Below are 16,347 nucleotides of genomic sequence, written 5' to 3'. Positions count from 1 at the left end.
ACAAATGGAATTTAAGTAGTATTTTACATTTGTATAGCATATACAGTTATTAAAATTAGAGAGGAAAGTTACAGTAAATTATTGATAAGATTTTTAAAAGAAAGTTTGACTTCCTTAAAACAGCTAGTGATTTACAGTTCTATAGGAAGATCACAGTCCATACCATAAAACCACATAAGAGTCCTTCCATGTGTTTGTCCTACATCTCTTTTTTGGTGGTAGAGCCTGAAATTTAATTTTTTGCAGTTGTATCTGTTATATTAGTTTGCTAGGGCTTCCATAAAAAAAATAAAATAAAATATCACAGACTGTTAACTACCAGAAATTTATTTTCCTACAATTCTGAAGGCTGGAGGTCTGAGATCAAGATGTTGGCAGGATTGGTTTCTTCTGAGGCCTCCTTGCTTTGTCTATGTCCTCACTTCCTTTTCTTAAAAATCCTATTAGATTAGGGCCTGCTCTAATGACTTCATTTAACCTTAATTACCTCTTTTAAAGTCCTTATTTCCAAACAGTCCCACTGAGGATTTAGGAGTTGGGACTTCAACATACAAATGTTGAAGGGAACACAGTTTGCTTATAACAGTCTGTTTAGGGAATTTTAAAAAAAAAAATTTATTTAGAAAATTTTATTTTTTTTTAGGAAATTTTAGGAAAATTTGTTTTTTATTTTTATTTAGGAAATTCTGTGCCAGCTAATCTGAATGTTCCATTGCCCTTATTGTTGAGTGCCCTAGGTCTCAAGCAACATCCTTTATCCCCATGCCTGCCATATCTTACCTTCCATCTGCTACTTAGAACCATGCTTGCTGTCGAATACCCTAAGAAACATCACGAAACATCATGCCTCTGCATTAAGTCACTGCGTTTGGATTTTTTTTTTTAAAGATTTATTTATGAGGGAACAGAGAGAGAAGGGGGGGGGGCAGCAGAAGGAGAAGCAGGCTCCATGCAGGGATCCCGATGTGGAACTCCCCTGGGCCGAAGGCAGGCACTTTAACTGCCCAGGTGTCCCATGTTTGGATATTTAAAAAAAAAATTATTTATTCATGAGAGACACACAGAGAGAGGCAGAGCCATAGGTAGAGGGAGAAGCAGGCTCCCTTTGGGGAGCCTGATGCAGGACTCCATCCCAGGACCCCAGGATCACGCCCTGAGCCAAAGGCAGATGCTCAACCACCGAGCCACCCAGGTGCCCCTGCATTTGGACTTAAAGCAAGAATCTGCTTGAGAAACTGTTCCATATATTTAATAAATTCCTAATTTATTTGGTAAGCATATTTCTTTCATCTAAATGGAAGAATTTCAAAATCTCTTATGTATTACTTTTTTTTAAACTTTTAAAATTTGTTCTTAAACTGTTTTAAGCCTTTTTTTTCTTTTTTTTTTTTTAAGATTTTATTTATTCATTCATGAGAGAGAGAGAGAGAGAGAGAGAGAGGCATAGACACAGGCAGAGGGAGAAGTAGGCTCCATGCAGGGAGTCCAACATGGGACTCCATCCCAGGACTCCAGGATCACACCCCGGGCTGAAGGTGGCATTAAACCGCTACACCACTGGGGCTGCCCTAAGCCTTTTCTAAGAAAAAAAAGTTCTTTTTTTTTTTTTTTTTTTTTTGAAAAAAAGTTCTAACATTTTCTTGAAGAGTTCTCTGTTTTAAGATATTCCCCCCCCCCCTTTTTTTTTTAAAGATTTTATTCATTCACTCATGAAAGACACACAGGGGGGCGGGGGGCAGAGACACAGGCAGAGGGAGAAGGGAGCCAGAGATGGGACTTGATCTCAGGTCTCCAGGATCACACCCTGGGCTGAAGGCAGCGCTAAACTGCTGAGCCACTGGGGCTGCCCCTTTTTTCCCATTTTAAAAGTAATAACACTTTTATTTTAGGGACTTCGGAATATTCAATAAAATACAATTTAATGGGGTGCCTGAGTGGCTCAGTTGGTTAAACATCTGCCTTCAGCTCCTGTCATGATTCCAGAATCCTGGGATGGAGCCCCACATCAGGCTTCCTGATCAGTGGGGAGTCTGCTTCTGCCTCTCCCCCTGTTCATGATGTCTCTCGCTCTTTCAAATAAATGAATAAAATCTTTAAAATAAAATACAATTAAACACACATGATAAGCCTACAATGGAGAATAATTAATATTATCAAACTTTTTTCTATGAATATTTCAATCTGCTTTTTTCAATCAATATTGTTCCATGCTACTTTAGTCATAATATAAAACTTATTTCTTTTTAGTCTTTGAATGTGAATTGTATTATAAATTATATTAATTTTTTAGACTGTTAAACCAACTTTCCTCATAATGTGTTACCCCTTTGGTTTTTTAATAATGTTTAGGATTTTTGTGCTTATGTTTATGAGAGAAAATAACCTCAGAAAATTAACTGGGGAAATACTCCTCCTTTTTCTTTCTTTCTTTTTTTTTTTTTTTTTTAATATTTTATTTATTTATTCATGAAAGACCAAGGCAGAGGGAGAAAGAAGCAGGCTCCATGCAGGGAGCCCGACGTGGGACTCGATCCCGGGACTCCAGGATCACGCCCTGGGCTGAAGGCAGATGCTCAACCAATGAGCCACCCAGGTGTCCCTACTCCTCCTTTTTCTATTTTCAGAAAGAGTTTGTATAAGATTGATGTAATTTCTTCCTTAAAGATGTGGAAAAATTTGCTAGCCAAGCCATTTGGTCCTGGAGTTTTCTTTATGGAAAGGTTTTAATTATGGATTATGATTCTGTGTGTATGTATATGATAATATATGTATCTTCTAACTATAAATATACACACCTATATTATATATGTTAAGATATTTATCATAGGGAGTTGGCTTATAGAATCGTGGGGGCTGGACTAGACCATCAGGAAGGGCAGGTTGGAACTCTGGACAAGAGTTGAAGCTATAGTCCAAAGGTGAATTTTTTCTTTCTTAATAGAGAAACCTTAGTTCTGCTCTTAGAGCCTTTCAATTGACTGGATCAGGCCCACTCAGAATATCTAAAATAACCTTCCTTAATTAAAGTGATTATAGACTTTTAATCACATCTACCACACTTTCACAGTAACACCTAGATTAGTGTTTGAACTGTGACTGTAACTTAAGCAAGTTTACATATGAAACTGACCATCATAGCTTCTCTCCAGTCTTCAAGACTTGGCTACTTTACTTGTCTGATGCCTTCAAGCAATTGTCTTTTTCTGTTTTGCCCATTTTTCTGAAGGATGTATTATTCTAGGGGATAGGACTAAAACCAAACATGGAAGTTATGGTGGGTCTGGGGAGGAAGACAAACTTGGGTTCAACTCGAAAAAAGAGAAATTTTCCCCCAAGGATTGCTATTCAGCGATTGAGTGAATGAGCAAAACAAGAGACTCTTTATTTTTTAATGTTTTATAAGTAGGCTGGACTAAACTGGTAGAAGTGTTTTTGTAGTCCTAGGTGGAAGGTTATTGGAGTCCAGATTTTTTTGAGATTCATGATTTTTTTTTTTTTTTTTTTTTTTTTAATTTATGATAGTCACAGAGAGAGAGAGAGAGGCAGAGACACAGGCGGAGGGAGAAGCAGGCTCCATGCACCGGGAGCCCGACGTGGGACCCGATCCCGGGTCTCCAGGATCGCGCCCCGGGCCAAAGGCAGGCGCCAAACCGCTGCGCCACCCAGGGATCCCGAGATTCATGATTGATAAAATTGTGGGGGAGGAAATTGGGAGCCTATCATAAGCTTGCCAGTATCTTAGCACATTAAAAAAAAAAAAAAAAAAACTGGCCATCATTTTCTGTTACCATTATTTCATAAAAGAAAAGACATTTAATATAAAAAAAGAAAGGTATAATTTAGGTACAAAGGACTGCCCTTCCCAAGAAAGCACTACACTAACCTATACCATAATTCTTTAGTTAACATTTTAATATTTTTGGAATTATGGGGTATCTTAAAATCATGTATATATCTAATACATTAGTACTTCTTTTTCCTACAAAGCTGTTATTATTAGATTAATGTCTCCATCAATGTCCAGTGTCTTTGAACTGGAATGACTTGTCTGTTTATGTGTATATTGCATTATCCTCATTTCTGCTAAGAATTCAGTGGAAACTTTTGACACTAATGGTACTGGTCCTTGAAGCAAGCGTCTTCTGACAGTGATTTTTGGATTGTCTCCAAAATTTTCAGCATCTTCTGTAGCTACAGTACTGATCCATGGATCTGTCTCCAGAGACCTTCAGATCTTTCTTGCCATACGTACATCTAGCTTTTTTTTCTAAAATGGCCTGCTATGTTAACTAGTACTTTTTTTTTTTAAGATTTTATTTATTTATTCATGTGAGACACACAGAGAGGCAGACATGTAGTCAGAGGGAGGAGTCTCACTGCAGGGTGCCTGGTGCAGAACTCGATCCCAGGACCCCAGGATCATGACCTGAGCCAAAGGCCGATGGTCAACCATTGAGTCATCCAGGTGCCCCATTTTTAAATTTTTTAATTGCACTGCCTTGCACTATACTTTTTAAGACACTATTACTAATAGTATATCCCTTGGAGGTTTCCTGGAAGTTTGCCAAAGTAATCTTTGTGTATCTCTTCCTTTAAAGGTTTTCAGGTTTTTAACAAGCAGAAGAGTGTCTTGGACATTAGGAACATCACCCTGGAGATTATATAATATGTTGACTGGCTTCTTAGTAGTCATAAGCTTTGCCTGGTCTATTATGTGCCTTGGGTTGTTCTTAGCATAATGTTGTCACTAACATGAATAGAACTAGTTGAATCCAATCAAAAGATCGAGACAGCCGTGTGGAAATTATAAATTTTCATCACAGTTTTTTAGGTAATAAAGTTGAAAGTTGAAGCAGAATTAGGTAAGATCTTTGAACTCGGAATTCACATTGTAAAATCGACCCTCCACATGGAGTTAATTGATTTAGAAATCTTCTTATAGCAACTATTTAAACCAAAAAGGTGCTGAGTATGCCCATTATTGGCACAGAAAAGCTGTGTGCCCAGGCTACAGATCTTGGGCTTGAAATTATATCTCCAAGCCTCTGCGACTTAAGTAGAAATTGTGAGGTAAATCAGACCTATAACACAGCATGATGGGTAACATAGATAGTGAAGCCAGAAGCCTGGGTTTGAAGCTTGGCTCCACTATTTATTAGCTGTGTGACTGGGAACTTTCCTTAACCTCTTTCTTCCTCTGTTTCCTCACCTATAAAATGAGGGTAATAATGGCACCTACTTTGTAAAGTTTTAACATTTATAAAGTACTTAGAACCATATGTGGCACATGATATGTGTGAATAAAGTTTATGGCCATCTGTACTTAAGATGTAGGATTTGCAGTAATTTGACATATTGAACAATCTCAGCTGATTCATTTGTGATTGTAATGTAGAATGTGTTCTTGAGTAATTAGTTGGGCGTTAGATTTGATTACTAGTTTAAGGATATAAGATAACTTTGCTGTTTGAAAGAGTTGCAATATTTAAGAACTTCTTGAGATACACTAGATTCATCAGTTTAACTTTTTTTAGGATCTACCAGAGTTTCTTTTCATTGCTTAAAGATTTGCTTGGTATACAATTGAAGTGCTAAAACAAGAAAAGAGAATATATTAAGACTATAGGTATAGTTTGAAATATTTGATAGAAATACCAAACTTGGGATCCCTGGGTGGTGCAGCGGTTTAGCGCCTGCCTTTGGCCCAGGGCGCGATCCTGGAGACCCGGGATCGAATCCCACATCGGGCTCCCGGTGCATGGAGCCTGCTTCTCCCTCTGCCTGTGTGTCTCTGCCTCTCTGCCTCTCTCTCTCTCTCTCTCTCCCCGTCTCTGTGACTCTCATAAAAAAAAAAAAAAAAAAAAAAAGAAATACCAAACTTAGGGGCACATGGGTGGCTCAGTCAGTTAAGGTCTGCCTTTCACTCAGGATCCTGGGATTGAGCCCCATGTGGGGAAAATCCCTGCTCAGCGGGGAGCCTGCTTCTCTCCCTCTCCCTCTGCCTGCTGCTCTGCCTACTTGTGTTCTCTCTCTCTGTCAAATAAATAAAATCCTGAAAAAAGAAATACCAAACTTAGGATAGTGGTTATAGAGGATTCAACTATATTATCATGTTTTTTATTTTAAACTGGGTGGTAAGTATAAAAGTTTTTATTGTTTAAATCTTTTTGTTTTAAGTACAGTAGTTTTTAAATTAATTTGAAAAATGTGTAAAAGAAACTGATTAAGGGCAATCTTAGTTTTAAATTGAACACAAGGTCTTAAATCTTAATTTAAATCCAAGTAATTAGGGATCCCTGGGTGGCGCAGCGGTTTGGCGCCTGCCTTTGGCCCAGGGCGCGATCCTGGAGACCCGGGATCGAATCCCACGTCGGGCTCCCAGTGCATGGAGCCTGCTTCTCCCTCTGCCTGTGTCTCTGCCTCTCTCTCTCTCTCTCTCTGTGACTATCATAAATAAAAAAAAAAAAAAAAAAAAAAAAAAAAAAAGAACTAAATCCAAGTAATTAGAATATAGTCTCTGTGAACAAAACCTATTCTTGGACATAAGTAATCACAAAAAGTACTAGAGGCAGTAAATTGGGAATGTCAAGTAGAAAAGACAAGAAATAGTGTCCAAGCAATTATGATCTTTCACTACTGTCATTGTGCTTTTATCTGCCAGCCTTTTAGCCTGTCCTCAGCAATTCATAGGGAAGAAGGAAAGAAACGGGAAGTGGAATTAAACCTTCAGCCTTTCTGTGGAATTGGAATGTCCTCTTCTCTCTTGCATCTCTTCTCTCATTGTGGCTTTCTTCCAAGATAGAAAAAAATGAGTAACAGAGGTGGTTGTGCCAATAGACATCTTTGAATTTTATGCCTTCCCCAACTTGTTTTTTGCCTTAAATTCTATTTTGTAGGCTATTAATATATTTTCACCATCTCTCTTTTGGGTGAGTTTCTTTTTCCATCCTTTGCCCGTTTTTCTGTTAGGTTAGTGTCGTGCATTCTCATAAGCCCTCTCTGAATATTGTGATAATAACTCTGTGTAGCCTGTTGCAAATACATTTTTCTTTTTTTTTTTTTCTTTTTTTTTTTTTTTAATTTTATTTATTTATGATAGGCACACAGTGAGAGAGAGAGAAGCAGAGACACAGGCAGAGGGAGAAGCAGGCTCCATGCACCGGGAGCCCGACGTGGGATACGATCCCAGGTCTCCAGGATCGCGCCCCGGGCCAAAGGCAGGCGCCAAACCGCTGCGCCACCCAGGGATCCCCAAATACATTTTTCAAATCTGTTTTTATAGCATCCCTTGTCATACAAAAATTTTTAGTTTTTTGTTTTGGGGGGGTAGTTTTGGAGTCAAATTTGTCTTTTTTCTTTTAGCTTTTGGGTTTTGGGTCCTGATTAAAAAGGCCTCTCTTGGGGCTCCTGGGTGGCTCAATGTGTTAAATGTCTGCCTTCTGCTCAGGTCATGATCTCTGGGATCAGGCTCTGTGTTGTGTTCCCTGCTCAGCAGGGAGTCTCCTTCTCCCTCTTCATCTGCCCCTCCCTCTTTTCTGCTACCGCACTCACACTCTCTCAAATGAATAAATAAAATCTTTTTAAAAAAAATTAAAAAGGCCTCTCTAACCCAAGATTGTAAGTCTCCTAGAATATTCTGTAAAAAGAATATTGCTGTGATTCAGTCTCTCATCCATGAAATGAAAAGTATAGTAAATCATTTGTTCCTAAACATCGTCATTCTACAGGATCACCTGAGGAACTTATTAAAAATTCATTCTCTCTCTCTTTTTTTTTAAAGGTTTTATTTATTTATTCATGAGAGACACACAGAGAGAGAGAGAGAGAGAGAGAGAGAGAGGCAGAGACACAGGCAGAGGGAGAAGCAGGCTCCACACAGGGAGCCAGATGTGGGACTCGATCCTGCAACTCCAAGATTATGCCCTGGGCTGAAGGCAGGTGCTAAACCGCTGAGCCACCCAGGGATCCCCTAAACATTCATTCTCAGATCCTACCCCAAACTTACTGAATCAGAATCTTTGCGGAATGGAGCCCAAAAATATGTTTTTAGCCAGTTATTCTGAGTGGTACTGATTATCAACTAGACTTGAGAACTACTGGAAATATAATCACCCTAAGGTCTTTTTTTCCAAAATATTACTTTTCTGTATTATGTAACTCTTGTGTTTTGAGTTTTCTTAACAACTAGACTATAAGCTCTTTGTTTTTGTGTTGTTTTTTTGTTTTGTCTTGTTTTTTTGTTTTTTATTTATGATAGTCACACACAGAGAGAGAGAGAGAGAGGCAGAGACACAGGCAGAGGGAGAAGCAGGCTCCATGCACCGGGAGCCCGACGTGGGATTCAATCCTGGGTCTCCAGGATCGCGCCCTGGTCCAAGGGCAGGCGCCAAACCGCTGCGCCACCCAGGGATCCCCTATAAGCTCTTTGAATGTAGGCAGGACTATGTCTTACGTACTACCCTTCTTGCCATTAACCAATTGAGATCCTATTACTTCACTCTTGGACAGTTCTAATAGCCTCTTCTTTTAATTATTCCAGTCTGTCTGTGGCTGTATTTATCTTGAAGCATTCATCTTCAAACATTTTGAACATGAGCCTTTTTTTTTAAAAGATTTTATTATTTATTTGACAGCACAAGCAGGGGGCATGGGAGAGGGAGAAGCAGGCTCCCCACTGAGCAGAGATCACGATGATGCAATGCAGGGCTTGATCCCAGGACCCCGGGATCATGACCTGAGCTGAAGTCAAGACACTTTACTGACTGAGCCACCCAGGCACCTGAATATGAACTTTCTATATGTAAAAACATTGGCTATAGGACAAAATTCTGTTTTACTTTGTAATTCAAGGCCTCCATAAGCTGGTTCCATCTTGTTTTTTAATTTTATCTGCCCCCAGGACTGTTGTGTATACTCATCTAAGTTATACATTGTACAGTTCCTTAGATGATGGTATACATGGGGTTTCCTGGAGTTGTATGATACGATGATGACCCTGGTTTCTCCCATCCTTTTGCATTAACCCTTTACTCTAGCCTGATTGGTCTTCTACCCCACCCCCCTTATATATAGTAATAAAGCCTTGTTCACTCTTACTTTCCTGCCTGTTATATGCCATATACGCTATCTAGCATGCTCTTTCTTCTTTTCTCTATCAAAGTTCTACATGTTAACATCTACAGAGTGGAGTATTACATAGTAATACTAGAATAGTATTAGTATAGAATGAGGATGGTTTCTAATCACTCTTTTGGCGTAAATTCCAGTTCAGTAAAAATAGCCAAAGATAGGAGGATTAGATATAGCATTCCATCTTCTGTATAAGAAAAAGGAATTTTTGACTCTATCTGTATGTACACATTTTATGCTTATTTCTTCAAAAAGAAATAGGAAGGGTAAATAAATTAATAAAACTAGTTGTGGGGAATAGATGGGGAAAGATTGAAGGGAAAAGGGAAGGGAAAGATACTTCTCTGAGCATTCTTTTTTTTTTTTTAATTACGATTCATCCATTTATTCTGCAGGTATGGAGGCAGAGGGGGAGGGAGACAGAGAATCTCAAGCAGACTTCCTGCTGAGCTCGGAGCCCCACATAGGGCTCCATCTCATGCCCCCAAGACCAGGACCTGAACTGAAATCAAAAGTCAGATGCCCACATGACTAAGCCACCTAGGTGCCCCATAACACCTGAACTTTTGAACCATGTAAAGGTTTTACATAGTAAGTATAAAGAGAAATGAACCTAACCTACAGGAGGATATATAGAGGAAAAATAAATTGAACATAGCATACTGATAGTACATCCCTAGTAGGGTATACTTTAAGGACAAAAAGAGCTGCCCCCTAATATGTACTTAAAATTTAGTATATTCTTTATTGTAAGTAGTAATATAGATGTTATAATTTTGTTTTTTTAAAAAAAGATTTTATTTTTTATTCATGAGAGACACAGAGAGGCAGAGACACAGGCAGAGGGAGAAGCAGGCTCCATGCAGGGAGCCTGATGCAAGACTCGATCCCAGGACCCCAAGATCACCCCCTGGGCTGAAGGCAGGCACTAAACCACTGAACCACCCAGGTGTCCCTAGATGTTATAAATTTGAAACTAGTTTATGAACCAAGATTTTCATTGTGAGGGAAAAGATATATGAGGAAAAACTATAGTGTTGAATTAGAGTTGAAAATATCAGTATAGGGGGGCCTGGGTGGCTCAGTTGGTTAAGTGCCTTTGGCTTAAGTCATGATCTCAAGGTCCTAGAATCAAGCCCTGCTTTGGGCTCCTTGCTCAGCAGGGAGTCTGCTTCTTCCTCTCCTCCTCCCCCCCCCCCCGATTGTACTCTCTCTCTCTCTCAAATAAATAAAAAATTTTAAAAAAGAAGAAAATATCAGTATAAACTCATAATTGTTAAAAAAAAAAAAGTCACAAAGTTTGTCTATTAAAATAGCTTAGAAGTAGTGACACTCCTGTAACTATGAGGACAGCTAGTGCCCAGATCTTGATTTATAAATGCCATTGCCCACTAGAAGGAATAAAGGCTCCAGGGAGAAGTGGCTGATTCCAGGTCTGGGGCAGAGATGGCAAAAGGTGAGCTTAGAGAAATCTTATGTCAACAAATAGCCTCAAAAGCAAATAGAATTGTGTGAAAATGACACAGATGATAACTTGAAGAGAATCCCACTGGCAATATTTGGAATAGTTTGAACCAAAAATTGGGGACAATTTGAAAAAAAAAGTTATGGTAATGGATTATTATGCTAGATTAAAACAAATGAGTTCACAAGGGTACTTAAGGAAAAATAAGGGAAGGGTGAAAAAATAGTTCTACTTCATGGAATACTGCTATATTGTAGATGTAGGAAGAATTACACAATTAGAAAGCCATCATTTTACAGTCTGAAATGTAATAACTGATGCAGGCAAGAATCCTCAGTAGATTGCCAAAACCACAGGGTAAGATTATTAACTTCTCTCTTTACAATGGAGAGAGATATAGAGTCACCATTTAGCTGAGTCATCAAACTTATCTCCTGTAGTGGGGTAACCTGGCATTATGTGCCCCTAATGTAATGGTGTTTGGAAGGATACAACTGCCATCTATGTTGTATTCTAGTTTAGACGCAAAATTTTTTACTCATTTGGAAACAATCAGATCCAGTATGTTGGAACTGACCTAGACTCTTTTAAAATGTCAATTTCAGGGGTGCCTAGGTGGCTATCAGTTGAGCTTCCAACTCTTCATTTTGGCCCAGGTCATGAGATTTTGAGATGAAGCCCCGTACTCCCTATAGAGTGCTCAGTGAGAAGTCTACTTCTCTCCCTCTCTGTACTCTCTTTCAGCTCTCTCTGTAAAATAAATTAAAAATAAGTAAAATGTCAATTTCATTTTTTTTAAATGGAGGGAGGGAATATGCAAGATTAAAAGATTCAGAACAACCAGATGCAAGGAATGGGCCTTGATTGAATTATGGATCCCCAAAAAGGCTGTAAAAGAAAATATGAAGCCAAATTAATAGATTTGATTATAGATTATATGTTGAGATTATAGAATTGTTCATTTTCTTAGATGAAAATGGTACTGTAGCGTTTTGTAGGAGAATGTTGTGATTCTTAGACTATGTATACTGAAGTATTAGGATTATCAAGTGTGATACCTAACAGGTGATTTGGAAAATTATGGCGGAGGAGGAAGCATAAGCACAGACAAATGAGACAGGATGATCACTGGTAAGTTTGAGGGGTACATATGAGGGTACTGATTGTAATGATTTTTCCATTTTCCTGTAGATTCAAAAAGTTTCAAAATAAAAAATTGGGGAGAAAAAAATCTTATCTTCAGAGCCCAGCACAGATTTTTTTCTGATGAAGACTTTGTTTTCCTAGCCACACTAGCTCGAGGTGATTTTCTCGTATAAATTTTTTTTAAAGATTTTATTTTATTATTTTATTTTATTTTATTTTATTTTATTTTATTTTATTTTATTTTATTTTATTTTATTTTATTTATTTTATTTTTTTATTATTATTATTTTTTTATTTATGATAGTCACAGAGAGAGAGAGAGAGGCAGAGACACAGGCAGAGGGAGAAGCAGGCTCCATGCACCGGGAGCCCGACGTGGGATTCAATCCCGGGTCTCCAGGATCATGCCCTGGGCCAAAGGCAGGTGCCAAACCACTGCGCCACCCAGGGATCCCTCGTATAAATTTTTATGACTTACGTTTCTCTTACGATCCCCAAAACTAAATGCACATGGGAGCTGCCTGAGAAGTTGACTTTGCTGGGTCCCACTGTGAGCCTATGGCAACTACTGTGGGAGGATAGACCTGAGAATCGAACTGGTGTTTTTAGAACCACTTATTCTGTATATATTACTTTATTTATCTTTTTCACATATTCCCACCTAAACAGCCCAACCCTGAAGTTGTTACTCAATACTTTGTGTCCCTCATTGCTGGCACACAATATTATGTATGTTCCACAAAGTAGATATTTGGTAAATATATGCTGACTATATATGTTGACTAATAGGTAGATAATCTGAAGAGATTACCAGAAACTTCTCACATTTTGAGAGCTTAAAAAAGAAACATAGCTGATAAAAGTTTTTAGTCAAGACAAAAGATCATTAGAAGGCTGTGTAATTTGGGGGCACTTGACTGGCTCAGTTGGTAGATAACACAACTCTTGGTCTCAGGGTCATTAGTTCAAACCCCACATTGGCCATAGAGCCTACTTTCAAAAAAAGAAAGCTGTGTAGTTTTCAGGTCTAAAATTACAGGTTTGGTTTACAGAAATAACATGTCTTATCAGTAAATGTTTGAAATTAAGACTTAACAGTGGTATCATAACTAAATTTTTTTTTAATATTTTTTTTTATTTATGATAGTCACAGAGAGCGAGAGAGAGAGAGGCAGAGACACAGGCAGAGAGAGAAGCAGGCTCCATGCAGGGAGGCCGACGTGGGACCTGATCCCAGGTCTCCAGGATCACACCCCGGGCTGCAGGCAACACTAAACCGCTGCGCCACCATGGCTGCCCCATAACTAAATTTTATTATCTCTGCAGACGAACATATTCAGAATCCAGTAGTTATTCTTAACATTAAAAAATACTGATACAGGGCAGCCCTGGTGGCACAGTGGTTTAGCGCCACCTGCGGCCCAGGGCGTGATCCTGGAGTCCTGGGATCGAGTCCCATGTTGGGCTCCCTTCATGGAGCCTTCTTCTCCTCTGCCTGTGTCTCTGCCTCTCTCTCTCTCTCTCGCTCTGTGTCTCTCATGAATAAATAAAATAAAATCTTAAAAAAAAATAAAAAATACAGATACACAGAGATAACAGAAGGTTGTTGGTATTGGAGTTGAGATGAGGGATGATACGGTAGGTGGGTAATGCAAGAAAGAAGCAAAGATTAAAAAATGTTTTTGAGTATGATTGAAATATGATTTTTTTTTATAAGTTTGAAGCCAAAAAGAAAAGCTTGAATTCAAAAAAGATTTGAATATATGAATAGTAACAGCTAACAGTTTCTTCAGTGTTTACCATATGCCGGAGATTGTGCATGATCTGAAGTATTCGTAATCCTTCTTCCAAATAGATATTACTTCAGGCTCCCTGCCGGGATCCTGCTTCTCCCTCTGCCTGTGTCTCTGCCTCTCTCTGGGTGTCTCGCATGAATACATAAATAAAATCTTTTAAACAAACAAAAAAAGACAAACAAAGGGGCGCCTGGATGGCTCAGTGGTTGAGCATCTGCCTTTGGCCCAGGGCATGATCCCGGGGTCCTGGGATCGAGTCCCACATCAGGCTCCCTGCAGGGATCCTTCTTCCTCTGCCTGTGTCTCTGCCTCTCTCTGGGTGTCTCTCATGAATACATAAATAAAATCTTTTAAACAAGCAAACAAAAAGCCAAATAGATATTACTAATTTACAGCTGAGAAAATTAAGTCTCAGAGACGTTAGTCCTGTGCATAGATTCACATAACAAATACGCGGTGGAATCAAGAACTAAATAAACTATGCAGCCTGGTTTCCAAACATTTGCAGCAGCATAGGGTACGGTTACATACAGCTTCCCTTAATTTGAGACTTTGTAAAAAAAATGGTATGGTAAGTGGGAAAACATTGTATAGCATCAGTCCTTTGAGAAGAAGTAGAAAGAAAAGATAAAGCAGGGGAAAAGAGCTGATCTTTACTAGGGATTGATTGATTAGGCTCATGAGGAGAGTCTATAAGATGGGCATGTGAATATACCTTGACCAGTATTTAAGAAGTACAGTATCATGAGTTCTTTTCCTGCGAAGAATAGGTCTTCTGGTATAGCACAGTATTAACCTAGGCAGCATAATCTGTCTTTGATGCATATAATGTATTTATATATATTAAAATAGTTGAAGTAAACTTAGGTTTTACTTTTGAATTAAAAATTTGACTAGGGGATCCCTGGGTGTCTCAGTGGTTTAGCCCCTGCTTTCGGCCCAGGGGCATGATCCTGGAGTCCCAGGATCAAGTCCCGCGTCGGGCTCCCTGCGTGGAACCTGCTTCTCCCTCTGCCTGTGTCTCTGCTCCCTCTCTCTCTCTCTCTGTCTCTCGTGAATAAATAAATCTTTTAAAAATAGTTTTTGACTAAACACTGTCTCAACAATAAACAGCAAAATCACTTTAGTATTAATAGTTTCAATCACCCACACATATTTTTAATATTCCATTGGAATGAGTTAATGGCAGTAATCTTTTCAGGTAAAGCGAAGTTTTACTTCCTATAATAAAAGTTGGAACAAATGGGTGCCAGGCTGGCTCAGTTGGTAGAGCATGCAACTCTTGATCTTGGGGCTGTGAGTTTAAGTCCCACATTGGGTATAGAGATTGCTTACAAAATAAAATCTTTACAAACAAAGCTACAGTTTGAGTAACAAACTGGTACAGGGAATCTGTGTACAACTGCTATCCATTAAATGTAATGTTCTTATCACAGTAATTCTAAACTAATAAAACATGTTATGCATTACAGAAAAAAAATGTAAGGAAAAGTTAGGCAACTGAGGCAAAAATACTATGTGGAATTCCAAAAATAGTACAGGGTGTTGTCTTACTGAATCGAAATGAGAAAGTCGAGCAGCCCAGGTGGCTCAGTGGTTTAGCGCCACCTTCAGCCCAGGGTGTGATCCTGGAGACCCGGGATCGAGTCCCACATCGGGCTCCCTGCATGGAGCCTGCTTCTCCCTCTGCTTCTCTCTCTGTGTCTCTCGTGAATAAATAAATAAAATCTTAAAAAAAAGAAAAAGAAGACATGTTTAAAAAAAGAGAGAGAAAGGTGGCTCAAGTCAGAACCAGACAATAGAACATAATAAACATTCAGAAGTGGAGGATGAGCATGATGTGCTTAGAGAGCTAAATAAGTACTGAGCAGTTGTATAAGAGAAATTGACACATCTCCAAGTTTATCTCGTGTCTTTTGTATGTTGTCTCATGATTTTTGAGAGCTTTTCCATGCATCCTGTTTGAGACAGGTTTGTCTGACTTGGTAACGGCAGATATCTTCCTCTGTTTTTATAGATGAAAACATTGAAGCTTAAAGAATGTTTTGGTGACATGGCTAGTTAATAATGAAGCCAAAGCCAGAAGCTGCTTTGCTTTAGTCTAGTGGGTGGTCTTGTAATCATATGTCGTTTTCTCAGACTTCCAGGGAGATGAGAGCAGTCCTGGGAAACATCCAGTGATTCTGGTCAAGCCTGACAAACTTGATATGAATAAATCACTATTACCTAATACCTGCCCAGTGTGGTTGTTTTTCCCCACCCACCCAGAATTTAAGGCTTTTTTTTTTTTTTTAAGATTTTATTTATTTATTTATGAGAGACACAGAAAGAGAGGCAGAGATTTAGGCAGAGGGAGAAGCAGGCTCCATGCAGGGAGCCCAGTGCGGGACTCGATCCAGGGACTCCAGGATCATGCCGTGAGCTCATGTCAGGCACCAAGCGGCTGAGCCACCCAGGTGTCCCTACTTTTAAGGCTCTTGAAGGTGAAATTTTTGATGAAAAAAATGATGTTAATTTACTACATTAAAATGAATATCAAAAAATGAGTTATATTTGTATTTCACTCATCAGAATAGCAAAGATGAAGAAAACTGAAACACTAGCAAGAGTTCTGGAAAGTGAATGCCCCATGTTGCTGGAAAGATTTTATTTATTTTTTTAAAGATTTTATTTATTTGGCAGATAGCACAAGCAGGGGGAATGGCAGAGAGAGAGGGATAAGCAGACACTACCCCCACCCCTTCCCACCCTCCCTGAGCAGGGAGCCCAATGTGGGGCTTGATCCTAGGAACCCGTGGTCATGACCTGAGC

General features: G+C 39.0%; 1 protein-coding gene across 6 annotated transcripts in view; it reads left to right on the top strand.

Moving 5' to 3' along the window:
- The window catches only part of KCTD20 (potassium channel tetramerization domain containing 20), a 40,026-nt gene that overhangs the window by 4,054 nt on the left and 19,625 nt on the right, over window positions 1-16,347 (top strand). The window contains exon 1 of one of the 6 annotated variants that reach the window (XM_041745020.1): window positions 2,563-2,593. The exons of 4 other annotated variants lie outside the window; for them this stretch is intronic. The gene's annotated coding sequence lies outside the window, so the exon portion shown is untranslated. Of the gene's footprint in view, window positions 1-2,562; window positions 2,594-16,347 lie in introns of those variants that run through there. One more of the 6 variants, XM_041744989.1, reaches the window with a different exon arrangement.

Source organism: Vulpes lagopus, chromosome 1 (genome assembly GCF_018345385.1).
Source record: "Vulpes lagopus strain Blue_001 chromosome 1, ASM1834538v1, whole genome shotgun sequence".
In the NCBI taxonomy this organism is placed as follows: Eukaryota; Metazoa; Chordata; class Mammalia; order Carnivora; family Canidae; genus Vulpes; species Vulpes lagopus.
This window is presented reverse-complemented; position numbering and strand designations above follow the sequence as displayed.